Source organism: Pogona vitticeps, chromosome 11 (genome assembly GCF_051106095.1).
Source record: "Pogona vitticeps strain Pit_001003342236 chromosome 11, PviZW2.1, whole genome shotgun sequence".
NCBI classification, from domain to species: domain Eukaryota; kingdom Metazoa; phylum Chordata; class Lepidosauria; order Squamata; family Agamidae; genus Pogona; species Pogona vitticeps.
This window is the reverse complement of record NC_135793.1, coordinates 179115-191126: the sequence shown is the minus strand read 5'-3', so window position 1 is coordinate 191126 and position 12012 is coordinate 179115. Positions and strand designations below refer to the sequence as shown.

Below are 12012 nucleotides of genomic sequence, written 5' to 3'. Positions count from 1 at the left end.
AGAGGCGGTGCCCCGCCCCGGCCACGCCCAGGGGAGGGGGAGGGGAGGGGCGAGGAGGCCGGTGGGCGGGGCGAGGGGGCGGGGCGGTCCGAGGGAAAGAGGCGGTCCGGAGCCCCCCCCCCGAGGAGGGCAAGGCATCAGGGCGGCCTTGGGGGCTCCCGAGGAGGGTCGCTTCTCTGGCCGCGCCTCTCGCCCCCCCCCCTCACCAGCGCCGCCGCCCCTTCCTCCTCCTCCGCCTGCCGCGCGCACCGGGGCAGGGGATTCCAGGCCGGGCTTTGGGTGCCCGACTGACCCCCGGCTAAACTAGCCCGGCAGGGTTGGCTGGAGGGGGCTGTTTTCCGCCCTGGGGGGCGCGGACTGGCAAGAGGTGAGCCAGGCAGTCCCGGCGGGGAAATTGGGGGAGGGGGAGGGGGAGGGCAGTGCCGCCGACCAACGCGCGCCTTTCCCGCTTGCACCCCCGACGAGAAAACCTCCCCCTCCCAAAGAGCCAGGTCGAGGAGGGGGGGCTGCCGGAGCGGCTGCGGAGCCCACCACTCCCCCCCCCCCGCCGCGCGGATCCAGCGTCCAGGCGTGTGTTTCCTTCGGACCTGAAGCTGCGGGAGTGCGGAGGGGGGGCTGAAGGGGTCCAAAGTCCTGCTTTCCCGCCGTCTCGCCGCCCGCCCCCCCCCTCTCCCCCCCTCCCTCCCTCCTCTTGGGGGGGGGGCTCTGCCAAGGCAGCGGGCGGCTTCTCCCGCGCGAGGCGCGCAGACTGGCGGCGGCGGCGCTCAACCGTGGGCCGGGGGCGCCCCCTGCCGGCCCTTGGCGGCGCTGCCGGGCGGAGGAAGCGCGGGGCCGCCGGGCAAGCGGGGGGGGGGCTTCTCGCGAAGGCGTCCGGCTGCCCGCGCCGAAGTGGGGGGTGGTGGCGGCGGCCGCGGGGGCCGAGACCGGCCTTTCCGGAGGTGGGCCGAGGGAGGCCCTGCCCGCCCCCGCCCCCCTTTGGCCGGGACCTTCCCCGGGACGGCGGGTCGCGGCCCCCTCTCGGGCTCCCAACTGGGGAGGGAGGGAACCACGAGCCCCCGGCTTCGGCTTCTCTCTGAACGGGAAGCCTCGGGACCCCCCTACCCACCCACCCACCCACCTGCCTGGTGCCCGGAACCGGGCGCGTCTCCCGCGTCGGAGGTTCTCCGGGGCTGGGAGAACCGGGCACCCCAGCAGCCCCGGGAGCAATCGGTAGAAGCTGGGACGGGAGGCGGGAAGGGAGACGGCTTATTGTACCCTCTTCAGGTGGAAGGGTTTGTAACAACTTTTACCACCTTCAGTTAATTACAGGGTAGCAGCAGCAGCAGGTTAATTATTCTAATAAAGTGGGCTACGGAAGGAAAACACATTCCCTTGTGCCTTTTCCATCGTTTTCTTCTGCTCCAAAACACTGAAGAAATTAATGTTAAAAAGAAATGTAATAGGAAGGAAGGAAGGAAGGAAGGAAGGAAGGAAGACTTCTGCCAGCCTGCTTAGGATTTTTTTAAATCATGTAAAGGGGGGGGGCAGGCAGAAGAAGCCCTGGCAGGAAGGGGTTGGTTGGTTGGTTGGTTTAAAAACAATAAGTACAGTAAAATGTGTATACACATATGCATTAATACAAAAATTTCCCTCCTGTGCCACCATCACCTTCAGGACCAGAAAAGAAAACATTTCCTTTTAATCTCTTTTCACCCCATTCCACTCCAAAAATACATTGATTCTTCTGCTGGCTTTTGAGCTTTCCCTTTTACAAAAACATAATTCAAATATGGATTCCATATATCTATAAAATCATTATATTTTGTCATGCCCCTTCTTACTTTTATTTCACATGTTAACTTATCATTTATCGCTAAACTCCACATTTCTTTATACCAGTCTTCAAGGCCGACTTGTCATTTTTCCAATTTTTTGCAAATATTAATCTTGCTGCTGTGACCAGTATAACAATTATCTCTTCTTTTTAATATGGTTGTTCTTAATTATATTTAAGAGTGCAATAGTTTGTGATATATGAATAGTATTTCCAATATTTTCTCTAATTTCTTTAATGATTGGCTGGTTTAAGGGAGTTGTCTGAAAGGTGGACCAAGGGAGAGTGTGGGGCGAATGAATTTTGTTATTTCTGGAGCAGGTAAGAATCACACACACACACACACCACTCACAGGAGTGCCCAGATCTGTGCCGCAGGCCAGTTGAGGAAGGGCTCCCCCCCCCCCTTGGCTGGACATTTTAGCTTCCGTGCGGGCCACCTGCCTGCCCCATTCGGCATCCCTGTTTGCCCCATTCCTCACAGGAAGGATGTGGTGCAATCCCTGCCGGCGGAGGACACCCAGCCGTGACTAAGAAAGCAAACTCTCCAGCCACAGTTTAGCAACTGGACTGCTTTGCGGCCCTCCACACACACACGCACACATGCACACACAGAGAGCAAAACGGAAGATGCCTTGTTAGTTCAATGATATCCTTAATGGGACCCACCAAGGTTGATGTCGTAGTAAAACGGAGCGCCACAGAAACCGAGGGAGTCACCCGAAAGGTGACCAGCCACCTCAGGAATGCCTGTCTCAAAACAGCTCAGTCCCAGGTGACTGGAAATGTTTGTCTTCCTGATAAGGGCCAGCTTGGACTGAGAGGCTGAAAACATTTACCTTGCCCATAAGGAGGCCAGGCTCGGCTCCTTGTGACGGGAAGGCCGGCCGCTGGGCAAACCCCTTCCCCTTCCCGAGGGAGAGCTGCAGCCAGAGAGGGAGGGAGACGAAACCCATCTGCTGTGATTCCAAAGGGCGGGAGATGCCTTTGAGGGGGGCCGGCAAGTGGACCCCACCCCCAGAGTAGTAGATGGTGCAGAAGAGGAGAGCAGCCCCTGGAAGTGGAAGCCAAGCCTCTTCCACAAGCCCAAAGCAGGAGCGCTCTGCCAGCAAGCATCCTTCCGGGTGGGAAAGAGGGCCTTTTTTTAAAAATAATTTTTTATTAATACAAAATAAACCTACTACTACACAAAAAAACCTATATAAAATACAAAACAATACACCCATCACCTTCAGGACTAGCATTACACTTTGTTCCATCCATTTTCACTCCAAAATTTCATTTTCTTGGGGAAAGAGAGAGGGCCTGATTTCTAGCAGAAGGAACCCCAAACTTCCTTTCCGTGGGTCAACCAGTTGCTGCCCTGAGGAAGGCCAGCTGGCCTGCAGACGGAGCCTAGACAGGCTCCCTCTCTCCTCACCTCCCTTTGCCCCCCCCCACACACAGAGCCTTCCAGGCAAGGAGACCCCAGGAGGCAGGACTTCCTGGTGGACTTTCCAAGCCAGGGAGGGGGCGCCAGGACCTGGGATGCCTTCCACCTGGTGCAGCTGTGTGCCTCTGCTTCCCCCCCCTCCACCCGGGAGCTCCCTTGCTGTTTTGCCTCTTGGTTGTAGCGAAGCCTGTCCCGTCCCCCTTTGCCCTCATCCCCCCCCCCGAGCCTCCGCCTGTGCATTTAATGCCTGTACACCCTCAGCCTGTTCTAGAAGCAGTTTGGATTTCCTTTTTTTTTTTTAATTAATACAAAATAAACCTACTACTACCAAAAAAACCCCTATATAAAATACAATACAATACAATTACCCATGGGCACCCATCCATTGGGATTTCCTGAGCCAGAGGGCATCCCTTTTGGGAGCTTCTCTCCACAGCCGCAGCCTGACGGGACTCCTGAGGGGGCACCTCCTCCGTGTCTCCCTCCCTCCCCCCCCAACCCTGCCCCACCACCAGAAGGATCCTGGAAAGCCGTGGGGGTGGTGGTGGTGGGAGTGGCTGGTGGAGGGCAGCGAGGCAGACGAGGGCTGCCAATGTCAAAACATTTCAGGATGCTAGTCGTAAAACAGAGACAGGCTTCATAACAAGTTCAAGCAGAGCAGACAAGGTCTGGTCACCTCATAAAGCACAGATAAAAACACCACGATTCCTCTGAAGCGGGTTTGATCTTCTTCCTTCCCAGCCATGCACTTTCATAAACATCAGCAGGGTTGCATCAGGCTGAGGCTGGCCTGCCAGGACCCTGGAAGGACAAACGGCCCCGATCCTGACCGCCTGGCCTGGGGTGGTTATGCCAAGGCGGATCCCGAGGCCAGGACTAGTTGGCGGGTACAGAAGGAGACTGCCAGGGGGCACGAGGTAGCCCTTTGCCCTCCGGTTCCCCCCTGGCGTAAGTCTCCTCCCCTTCCTGTCCAGAAGCAGATCTTGAGAAGTTACTTTTTTGAAGTAACCTGTTGGGTAAGCGTCTGTGCTATTATTGACCTCGGTCTGATGGCAGCGTTGAGGCTACTCTTTAGAGTTGCTTCTCTCCGGAGTTGCTGTATTTCAAGAGAAGGAAGCAAAGCATTCTTTCTTTAACAGAAATACATAACGTTTAGAAGTATGTTGTTCAATTGTGGGTTTGTTTGATTGTTTAGTTGTGCAAATTAATTTTTACAGCACTGAACTCCAAAAGCCGGACTGACACATGTTGGGACTCTGACGTCTTCTGCTTTGCTGAAATCCAGCCTGCTATGAATGTCCCCCTCTGCTAACTCTCAAGTAGCCACTCCTTGGCTTTCTTGGAGGTGGGCTGGATGCAGACTCCACCGTGCTCAAGAGTAGACCATGAAGTTCTGTGAGACAAATGAGTCAAGGCAGACACACAGCAGGCCTCATGGAGTTCCAGGGAGCCACACTGGGAGTGACTCAGCCTGAACTCAACCAGTAGTTGATTGCCTGTCTCAGAAAAGTAGAGATGCTTCTTGTCGAATGAACACACTCAAAAGAGGGAAGAAGAGGAACGTGTGAACACTTTCACCTTGTCGAGCTTTGCCTCTGGACCCAAACTCAGCTCCAGAAGAAAGGCCCTCCCGCCTGCCTTGAAAAGGCACCCGCCGAGGCTGAGGGCAGTTTCCAAGGGAAATCTTCCAAAACAGAAGCAAAATTATTGTGGTACATTTAAGATCAACAGACCTGTTTCAGTGTCCACTTTTGTGGACATCAGAAGCTACTTCTTCAGCCAGGCCACACTGAGATGGATCTCCGTCCCTTCGGCTGGGCGGTCCCTGGAAGGAGTGGATCACCCCTGAAAAGGTTGGCTGGAAGGGGCCGGGGGCCTGTGGTCCTCGTTGCCCTGTCCACCCTTCTCCCTGCCCTCATTTTGGTCTGGCTGTTGTGACTATACAAGGGGCCTCTCAAAGCGGGCCGCGGAGGGGGGTGGGGGTCTTCCTGCTTGCAGTGGCTTCTCTGTCCCTGGGCAGCAGTGCCCCTGGGCGGGCCAGCCCAAGTTTGGTTCTGGCCCAGTCTAGCTGTGCCCTCAGTCATCCCCTTCCCCACTCCATCTTTTGACTTCTCTGCTGGCATATCTGAGTCTGCAGAGCAGTCCTGCAGGCAGATCGCCCTGTTGGCCAGTCTCTGAGATAATCAGCCGGCAGAAGAGAATCCAGCCAACCACTTTCACCAACAGGGAGGTTTCTATTAGCTTTGCACCCCTGGCAGCACCAACAGCCAGCCACTCTTCCATGCGTCTCCCACTGACCATGTCACATTGGGCCGCTGGCACCAACTGATAGCTGTCCAAGCAAGAGCAGCAGTGGTGGCAGGCAAGGCCAGTGGCCTTGGAGAGGCTGGTGAGGAGATGCAACCTCGTCTCACCCAAGCCAGGCCTGCCTTTTCTGGGGGATGCCACAGCTTTGTTCCAGAGGGTTAGGAGCCCATCCTTCCTCCTTGCTCTCTGCCTGTAACAGTGACACCCTGCCGATCCAACCCGGTTGCCAAATTTGGCTTCCTCATTAATACCTGCCTTTGGGCCTCCTGCTCTTGGCTGGAGCCACCAGGTGCAGGATGGATCCCACACAGCTATCCTGCCCAGGCAGGTGTGAAAGCAAAGCAAAGGGTGAGGCTGAGCCAGCAGCGGCGGCAGCAGCAGCAGCAGCAGCAGCCCTGGGAGCGGCTCCTGATTAAACCGTGGATTCCAACCGATGAGTCAGAACTCTGCGCTCTGGATGGAGGGGAGCGTAGGTGGGAAGAAGGAGCACCCAAAGGATCCACTCTGGACTGGCTTCCCAACAACACAGCTTGCAAGTCTGAAGATGCTGAAATAAACAGAAACCCAGTCCAGGCACGATGGAGTTGCTGTCACTTGTTAAACTGGAAAGGGGCAGGAAGCCTGCTCCATCCAGGCGGGACAGGGCTCTTCCTTTAAGGAACAGGCCCACAAAAGAGGCAAGGTGCTTCTTGATGAGCCATTCAATGTCTCCCCCCGCCCCTTCTGCAGGCTGGCAGCAAAGCCCTGGGGGGGGGGAGTGAGCCTCTTCTATGACTGCTGTCTTCCCCACCCACCCCCAATTCTCCCGTCCTGCTGGCCAGAGGGATCCATCCCACCCACCCCACCCGGCCCCTCTTGGCACACAAACGCACCCAGGTTTCTGGCAGCTGCCGCATTGCACCTCCCAAGTGCAAACACGTCCTGAAATAAAACAGCCAGATTGCTATTGGCTCTGTTTATCTCCCTGACGTTATTTATTCCCGCACTATTGATGGAGAGCCTGGGAGGCTTCCCGGAGCTGGAAGGGCCCAGCCTGCAACCAGGAGCCTGTTGACTTTGGCACAAAAATGGGAAGCTCTCAGCCTGACCCCCCCCCCAGCAAAAGGCCAAATGGGCCCACCAGTCGGCTGCCCCTCGGAGGAGTCCTTGGGCCAACTGGGGAGCCAAAGCAAGCGTTGGCAGGACCCGAGGAGGAGGAGGACGAGGAGGAGGAGGAGGGTGCAAGTGCTTGGGCCGCTGAGGTCCTGGTGCAGCAGGGGGGTACTTTCCAGGAGAACAGAATAACTCGGGCGGGGGGGGGCTTTAGCCCTGGATTCCTGCCTTCCCTGGGGACGGGACAGGAGGCTTTCCCACTGTACGACTCCGTGGACACTCATCAGGATGAAACAGCCCATGTTTTTCCCCTGCTGCCTTCGTCTGCCCTCTCTTCACAGAGCCTGCATTGAATGCCTTGTAGCTTACCGAAGGCAGGATTTCCAGCTCTTGGCCTCTCCCCGCATCCCCAGGTTTTCTTTCCTGATGAGAACAGCTCATGCCCCCCCACACCCCCTTCCCCTTGCGACTCTCTCATCATGATGCAGTGCCTCCCCCACCCCAATTCACTCTGGGCCAGTTCACACTTTAGGCCATTTGTCCTCAGCCCAAGCGCCCTCTGGTGGTGCTTTTGGAGCATTCGAAGCAGGAGTTTCAGCCGCCGTGGGCTCCTCAGAGGTCACCTGTGGGCTCCCCCCCCACCCCTGCCTGATGCAAGCTCTGCCGAAATGTTCCTTCAGCCAAAAAAGTGGAGGAGAGGTTCAGCCTCTGAATCTGGACTGGCAGGTGATCAAAATGTTTAAGGTAATGAATGTCACCAAGAGTTGCAAGAAAAGACCAAGGGGACGCAAACATGACTTCTGTGGGAAGCAAAAGACGTGAGTTCTGAAGAGGTGCAGAATTGTTCTCTCCTTTACCACTGTTCAATCATGCCCACCTGCCCAAAGGTATCTGAGGTGAAAGAACAGAGCTTCTGAAGGAAGCAACAGAGGTTCTGTGTGGCCCAGGATTACAGCTGGAAACAGGCTGAGGTGGTCGAAGTGCGGTTCACACAGATTTTCCTCAGAGAAGGAAGGCTTCAAAGTCACCCTGTGCTGAAGTTGTGAAGGCCAAACACAATGCAAAGGGAGCGAAGGTGCAAGACGGGTGAGGCGAGAGAAGCCCCTCCTGCGTCCTCAAGTGCAAAAGGGGGGCTTTGGGGGGGGCTTGACTCCAAGGCCCTCTTCCAGTGGGACTGTTGGGGCCACTCCTTGGAGGCCAGTCGGCTCCCAGGCCAAGGCCAAGCTGGGAGCCACATTTCCTGGGACGCCAGAAGGACTTTTACTGATGAAGGTTGGTGACATTTGGGAGAAACGGCCCCCCACCACCTTCGAAGGAGACAAATTGGCAACAGAACGTGAGCAAAGACACTCAGGCCAGACTGTAAATCCCAAACCACTTAAGGGGGGGAGGGGGGAGGAGAGAACCACTTCCCATTGATCTTATTGTCTCTCAATGGCTCATTTATTAAGTGGAAAGTAAAGCCTAAAGCAATCTGATGAGGATGTCAAAGGGAGTTCACAGCTTATCCTCCTGAGAAGCCCAAATGCCTTCTCTTGTTTTTCAGTCCCACTGTTGAATGTTTTCCCAGTTTTACCATTTGTTTGTCATCCAAGACTTTAGGAAGTCATTAAGAAGAGTCACCCTGAGGGGAGGGGGCAGAGGGGGTGGCTCCAAACAGCAGGAGTTTTGAACAGTGGCCTCCACAAACTCTCCGGTTTCTGGAAAGTGCAGCTTCACGCCCCCGCCTCCCCCCCCGCCCCCGTGGGACGCCCCGTCCCTTGGCCAGCTAAATCCTCTCCATCCCCACCTCAGGAGCTGGTCCTTGGGTTGCAGAGGCAACCAACATGGCAACCAACCTAAAAAGCCTCAAAGTTCGAATATTTAACTAAAACAAGCGACACAGGGTCCCACTTGCAGAAGTGAATGAGTGAACGTTGCCTGAAAGGAGCCAGGATTCTCCAGCCTGGTGAACTCCAGCGGTTTCTGTTTTTGTTTTCGCATTCCGACTGCCATCAGCCCCAGCCAGTATTGATGGATGATGGAGTGGTTGTCCATACCAGTGAGCAAGGGCTGGGCTGAGGAGCTCCTTGCCCCTCTTTGCTGACGACTTCATCACCCGCAAGAGCCTTTTCCAAAGGGATTAGACACAGTTCCAGTTCTGAGGCCCCAAATAGGATAGTGTTGCTCTTGTGGAATCAAGACAGGTGCTTCTTAAAGTTCAGCATCCGGCCAACGTGTTGAATCGAAGCAATGGGGCTGAGGAGCAACCTGGTGCAAGACAGGCCCAGGGGAAAGTAGGACAGGCACCCACCAGCGCCCGCCCACCTTGGCCTTGCCAGGCGCTGCCCCTGGCCGTAAAAAGGGCACAAATACTCTCGATTCTGTGCATTTCTCAGCTTTTCTACAAAAGCAGCCCACATCCCAATAAGGAGTGCAAGCCACACCACCTCCGTCTGCTTCCTCCATCTTCCCATCAGCAACAGGACCCCCAAGGACGACCCTCTTACTGCCACTTCTTCCTGAGCCCTGATTTAAATGTTTGGCCCACGAAAGAAGGGGTAATTGGTAACCAACTTCAGCCTCGCTTGTGGACTCTTGCAGGCAACTTGGAATGTCTGAAACCTTAGAAGAGCCTCTCTTTTGCTAACCCCTCTAAGCTGCTCCTAAACATATGTAGGTCTGAAAAGAAAGACGTGCTTTTGCTCAGTGCACAGACACCTGCTGCCCCCCCCCCGAAGCCTCAGCAGGGCAGGCGGGGGGGGCAGAGTCAGTTAATAAGACATGAAACGGACTGGAGCGGAAAGGCTGGAAGTGCGGGCGGAGGGGGGAGGCCCTGCCTGGTGCAAACAGGTGCTCCCAGCGCAGGGATCCGTCTTGTCTTCTTATGACATGTTGGAGCAACCAGCCTTCACACAAATCAAGTCATGACACTGCTATTGTAGTGGACACTCCCCGTCTGTTCTCCCCCCCCCCCTCTCTCTCTGTGTGCTTATGTATGCATGTATGTGCTTTTGACAAAGAATTCAGAACTTGGTGTCAAGACTGCAAGTTCAACCTCTCTGCAAACGATGGAGTTGGGGGCATGGGGTCCTGTTTTAAGACTGTAAAAGCACACCCTGCTTTCTTGCTGCAGCAGGAGAGGAAGAGAGGGTCAGATCAGCAGCTGATGCCCTTCAGTAGGCAGGAGGTGTGCCCACCACGTCCACATTGGCACACAGGAGAACTGTTTCTGACCATTCTCTGAAACTCCTCCCATTCCTGCCCCCCCCCCATTATCTAGCTTCTAGACCCCTCAAATAAGCTTCTGGACGGACTCCCTCATCTGTCCATTCAGAGGAGGCCACAAAAGCAACTGTTGGTTTACGGAACGTGATTTTGTCTCCTTCTGTTAACGGTGCCAATGTGCAGCTCAAGGCCACTCATGCCCCCCCTTGCCCCCATCGTATAGGAGAGACAAATCTGCCAATGTTCATTTCTCCCCATTTTTCCTTCTTCCGGCCAGCCATTCGTTTCACCTCATTTCTCTCTCCTTCGGCCACTTATTCTGCCCTGTTGATGCGGATGAGCCTTGTCTGCCCCCGATGGTCGCTGTGCCCCCCCAGACAGCCCCCTCCCCATTGCCCTTTGAAAGAACAGGTGCAGAGGGATCTGGGCTTGTCTTGGCCTCCCGCCAATCACAGGTGGTGCTACGGTGGCTCTGTTCTTACCTTGTGGGGGTGGCTGCGGACAGTGGCATTGGGGGGGGATTCTGTAGGGGGTGCCAGAGGCTTTCACTGTGAACCTCCCACCCGGATGGCCTTTAGCCTCTTTCTGAAGCTGTTGGGTAAGGTTGTGCTGGCTTCTGGCCCTGGCTGCCACCAGGTGCTCATGATGGCCAGCTCTGTTTCTCCTTCTTGTCAGAGTCAAGGGGGGCCTGGACAACATCAGGATAAGGGGCAATAGACTGGGCTGGATCCTAACCAGATAGAGGTTCTGTGGGTTGGAGGCAAGCTGTTGCTTCAGGTTTGTTAGGAAAAGGGAAACGGCTGCCATCTTCTCTCCTGCCTCCCGCCTCCCACCCGCCCAACCCTTTAATGTCCAGGACTCCTGCCAGCCCCTCCTTCATGAACGCAAGACTGGCCTGAATTTGTCACATGCTTGCTGGTGCCCTTCACTCCCTGACCTCCTCCACCCGCCCACCCACCCCCATCGCTGGTCTGGACAGGGAAACATTCCAGGCATGCGAGAGAAGGCTGGCTGCACGCTCACAAGATGTGGTGGTCGGTTTTTCGCCTTCCTGCCTCCGGCCGACCTTTGACTAGGTCCTCCCAGCTCTAATCCCACCCAAACACACTCCAACCACTGGCCATTATTCATGAACTGACCTGTGCACCAAGGCTCCCCATGAGAAGTTGTATATTAAACCCGACAGCTTTGCCCACGTTGAGACATCATCCCAGACCCAGGAAAACAAGCTCGGAAAAAAGGGCCAAAGCAAGGAGACACACACACACACCCTTAAGCACCAGGGAGGAGGGCGTGGGGCAGTGGGGTTTCTTCCCCTTGCCCAATGCCCATTGGTGTTCTCTGAGTCCACAGGTGCCCAAGGAAGCTTCTCTGGCACCTTCCCCTGCCCAAGCTTCTCTGGCACCTTCCCTGTCGTCACCGCTGAGTGATGAGAGAGGCTGCTACAGCCTTATTTGAGGATGTACATATGATCGCACGCACGCGCACACACATCCCAGCCAAAATTCCCCCCTGTGCTCATGAAACCTCCTTTGCATGTGAACCTTTTGACTGTCTGGAAACAGGTCCTGGAGCCATGACCCTAAACACTAATAAGATTTAGGCTGATTTCTGCACGTCTGTCTTCTAAAGAGTAGAATACGTCAGCTGTCCCAAACAGCGATCAAGCTAAATTTGGACAGTAGGGGAGATGACATGGGCTGGGCAGGATCGGACCTGATGCCCATCTCATTGTGCTTTGACACTGTTTCAGTCCTGGGGAGACACAGGACAATCGGCGGGCTGTACGTGGCATCTGCATTCCTAAGCAAAGGAAGGGAGCAGCAGAGGGGGCATCTCTTCCTCACCTTGGCTTCATTCCGATGCATGCATTTGTCCTTTTTATCAGCATCCAGTAAGGAGGGGGAGGCAGGAAGAGGGTCCCTGACCATCTTCCCACCCCAAGGCAGGAAGGTCAGGGGGCATTTTCTTTTTTGGAAGCAGGCCATCCCCCATTGTCAAAACTCAAGCCTCCCTAGGCATCATTCATTGCACCTGGACGCAGAGACAGACAGAGAGAGAGAGAGAGAGACCCAAGAAAGTTCGCAGCCTGTTGGGCTGAGCTGACTCCCCTGCAATCTTTGGGCAAACATACGTAGCCCTGAGATAATGGAGCTGGACA

General features: G+C 55.5%; 1 long non-coding RNA gene across 1 annotated transcript; it reads left to right on the top strand.

Annotated features, from left to right (window-relative positions):
- The first annotated feature begins 130 nt into the window (after nucleotides 1-130).
- On the top strand, nucleotides 131-6506 carry LOC144584475 (uncharacterized). The gene is made up of 2 exons (XR_013538740.1): nucleotides 131-367; nucleotides 4463-6506. It is a non-coding gene; the product is annotated as an uncharacterized LOC144584475 (long non-coding RNA).
- The last annotated feature ends 5506 nt before the right edge of the window (nucleotides 6507-12012 follow it).